This window comes from Triticum dicoccoides, chromosome 3B (assembly GCF_002162155.2).
Source record: "Triticum dicoccoides isolate Atlit2015 ecotype Zavitan chromosome 3B, WEW_v2.0, whole genome shotgun sequence".
In the NCBI taxonomy this organism is placed as follows: domain Eukaryota; kingdom Viridiplantae; phylum Streptophyta; class Magnoliopsida; order Poales; family Poaceae; genus Triticum; species Triticum dicoccoides.
Window position 1 is genome coordinate 138,956,098 of NC_041385.1, and position 4,533 is coordinate 138,960,630.

Genomic DNA, 4,533 nt, shown 5'->3' on the forward strand with positions numbered 1-4,533 from the left:
AGCATCATTGCCGTCTCGCCAACTATTGTTACTATGACTATCGCTACCGCTTAGTGATAAAGTAAAACAATTACATGGCGATTGCATTGCATACAATAAAGCGACAACCATATGGCTCCTGCCAGTTGCCGATAACTTTGTTACAAAACATAAGCATCTCATACAATAATTATATCACATCATGCCTTGACCATATCACATCACAGCAAGCCTTGCAAAAATAAGTTAGATGTCCTCTACTTTGTTGTTGCAAGCTTTACGTGGCTGCTACGGGCTTCTAGCAAGAACCGTTCTTAACTACGCATCAAAACCACAATGATTTTTCGTCAAGTGTGTTGTTTTAACCTTCAACAAGGACCAGGGGTAGCCACACTCGATTCAACTAAACTTGGAGAAACAGACACTCATCAGCCACCTATGTGAAAAGCACGTCGGTAGAACCAGTCTCGCGTAAGCATACACGTAATGTCGGTCTGAGCCGCTTCATCCAACAATATCGCCGAATCAACGTATGACATGTTGGTAAGAAGTATGACTATTATCGCCCACAACTCTTTGTGTTCTACTAGTGCATATAACATCTACGCATAAACCTGGCTCTGATGCCAGTGTTGGAGAACACAGTAATTTCAAAATAATTTCTATGATCACGCAAGATCTATCACTAGGTGATGCATAGCAACGAGAGGGGAGAGTGTTGTCTACGTACCCTCGTAGACCGAAAGCGGAAGCGTTATGACAACGCGGTTGATGTAGTCGTACGTCTTCATGATCCGACCGATCCTAGCACCTAAGGTACGGCACCTCCGCGATATGCACACGCTCAGCTTGGTGACGTCCCATGAACTCTAGATCCAGCTAAGGTAGAGGGAGAGTTTCATCAGCACGACGGCGTGGTGATGGTGATGATGAAGTTACCGGCGTATGGCTTCGCCTAAGCACTACGATGATATGACCGAGGTGTGTAACTGTGGAACGGGGCACCGCACATGACTAAAACAACTGTCAACTTGTGTGCTCTAGGGTGCCCCCTTGCCCCCGTATATAAAGGAGCAAGGGGGGAGGCCGGGCGGCCCTCATGGGCCGCGCCCCAAGTAGGATTCCTACTAGGAATCCTATTCCTAGTAGGTTTCCAACAAGGGAAGAGAGGGGGAAGGAAGGAGAGGGAGAGAGGGAGAAGGAAAGGGGGGCCTCTGCCCCCCTTCCCTTGTCATATTCGGACTCAAGGGGGGGAGGGCACGGCCAGCCCTCCTGCGGCCCTCCTCTCTCTCCACTAAGACCCATCAAGGCCCACTAGTTCCCCCGGGGGTTCCGGTAACCCTCTGGCACTCCCGGTTTTATCCCAAACTTCTCCGAAACACTTCTGGTGTCCGAATATAGTCGTCCAATATATCAATATTATGCCTCTGCCATTTCGAGACTCCTCGTCATGTCCGTGATCACATCCGGGACTCCGAACAATCTTCGGTACATCATATCACATAAACTCATAATACCAATCATCATCGAACGTTAAGCGTGCGGACCCTACGGGTTCGAGAACTATGTAGACATGACCGAGACATGTCTCCGGTCAATAACCAATAGCGGAACCTGGATGCTCATATTGGTTCCTACATATTCTACGAAGATCTTTATTCGTCAAACCGCATAACAACATACGTTGTTCCCTTTGTCATCGGTATGTTACTTGCCCGAGATTTGATCGTCAATATCTCAATACCTAGTTCAATCTCGTTACTGGCAAGTCTCTTTACTCGTTCCGTAATACTTCATCCCGCACCTAAATCATTAGTCACAATGCTTGCAAGGCTTATAGTGATGAATATTACGGAGAGGGCCCAGAGATACCTCTCCAAAACACGGAGTGGCAAATCCTAATATCGATCTATGCCAACCCAACAAACACCTTCAGAGACACCTGTAGAGCACCTTTATAATCACCCATTTACGTTGTGACGTTTGGTAGCACACAAAGTGTTCCTCTAGTATTCGGGAGTTGCATAATCTCATAGTCTGAGGAACTTGTATAAGTCATGAAGAAAGCAGTAGCAATGAGAATGACACGATCATAATGCTAAGCTAATGGATGGGTCATGTCCATCACATCATTCTCCGAATGATGTGGTCACATTCATCAAATGACAACACATGTCTATGATTAGGAAACATAACCATCTTTGATTAACGAGCTAGTCAAGTAGAGGCATACTAAGGAATATATGTTTTGTCTATGTATTCACACATGTACTAAGTTTCCGGTTAATACAATTCTAGCATGAATAATAAAAATTTATCATGAATTAAGGAAATAAATAATAACTTTATTATTGTCTCTAGGGCATATTTCCTTCAATATTAGCGGTGTTGGAAAAATTGCATTTTTTGCGCGCGCGTAGCCGTTTCTGACGCTCGAGCGGAGGCGAAAAAACGCGCGCGCGGCATAAGTGGTTTAGCTCAAGGAGTGAAACGGCATCGCGTGCCGCTTATTTTGTGTGCCCGCACCCGCGCGCTGCACACTCGAGCGCCCGCGTCGTGACTTCCACCTACCGCCATATCCAGGCGCTGGTGCCGCCGCCCGCATGCACCTCCCCATTTGCTCTGGCAACCTGACGGTGCTTCCCTGGCCTATCCCCGCGCCGCCGCTACTTCCTCCACCTCCGTCTAGTCGCCGCGGCCCCTCGAGCATGCCATTCCTCCGACGAACAGCGCCCGGCCGCCCACTGCCGCTCGACGCCCACAAGGTGTTCGACAAAATGCTTGCAACGTATGTATTGTTTCAACTTCACAATTTTTTACATGAATTTGGTGCATGTTGTTTGTAGTTTTTATAGAATAGTTTAAATTCAATATTGTAGATGAGTTCGTCATATGATTCTTCCGAAGAAGAATTTGATATTGAAGAGGAGGAGGACCTTGCAATGATCCTAGCTATTCACATCAATAAAAAGCCAAAGCATTGTGGTTCGGTTATGGGTTGGCAGAAAATTTGGAGGGATAAGATCGATGCCGACAACAGATTGATGAGGCGCTATTTTGTGGATAATCCCGTATACCCCGGGTCGTACTTCCGGTGCCGGTTTAGGATGAGCACCGAGTTGTTCAGGCGCATTGCAGAGAAACTGGCGAGCCATGATCGGTTTTTCAGTAAAGGAGGAATGCCGCCAGAGAACACGGGCATAGCACCTTTCAAAAGGTGACAGCCGCTTTGCGTATGTTGGCATACGATATTCCGGCTGATCTAGTTGATGACCACTTGGCCATGAGCGAAAGTCAAGCCATCATGTGTGTCAAGCGATTCGCAGTCAAAATTGTGCTAGTGTTTGGACTGGAGTATTTGAGAGCTCCCAATGCTGAAGACGCCTCAAGGCTTTTGGAGATGAACAAAACTCACGGGTTTCCATGTATGCTTGGCTAAATAGATTGCATGCATTGGGGTTGGAAGAACTGTCCTGAGGCATGGCATGGACAATTCCACGGCGAGAAAAAGGGTTCCACTATAATCCTTGAAGTGGTGGCCGATCAAGAGACTTAGATTAGGCATGCTTTGTTTCGAATGCCTGGATCTTTGAATGAATCAACGTTGTTAATCGGTCACCACACATGAATAAGATTGCAAATGATGAACTGCCATCGGTGCAGTTTGTAGCAAATGATCATACATACAACTATGGCTACTATCTTACGGATGTCATCTACCCAAAGTGGCAAACATTTGTGAAGCCGTTGAAAAAACCAGATGGTAAGAAAAATCTAGATTTTCACAATGCTTAGGCGGCGGCTAGGAAAGATGTCGAGAGAGCTTTTGGGATTTTGCAAACCCAATTTGCTATTATGACAGGACCAGCTAGATTTTGGGATCAAAAGATCCTTTGGTACATCATGCACGCTTGTGTGATCATGCATAACATGATCATCGAGAATGAGCGTGGCCAAGATTTAAACTACTCTCAGTATAAGCTCTTGGGACATCCCGTGCGAGTGCGATGGAGGGCTGCGAGGGTGGCCCAATTTGTTACCCCCTATCATGCCATTCGACGTGCTGAAGCGCATGATGATCTTCAGAATGATCTAATCGGGAAGTGGTGGGCATGCAATGGCCGACAAAACGCATGATGATTTGTATGTTTGATGTTGTATTGTTGAATTATTTGTTGTATTGAAAGATAAACTATTTGTTTGAGTTGTAATGAAATTGAACTTTATTGTTGATTTATTTTTTATGCGTTTGATCTTCTTGGTTTTGTTTGAAGTGTCATACGTTGTCTGTGCCGGGCGTGCGTCGTTTTTTGCAGCGCCTGCTGGAGTGACTCACGCGCGCTATATTTTACAGCTGTCGTTGGAGCCAGCGCTGAGCTACGCGCAAAAACTGACTATTTCAATGTTGTAAAGGCTTTTTACGCGCCGTGCGCCGGTTGAGGATGCTCTAATAGGAAGATCAGCTGATGTGCCAGCAATGCTACATCTACAGGGGTTTTACAGGAGCTTTACAGGCTAGGTTTAGGTGGGATGTGTTGATTGGTTGTTAAGGGG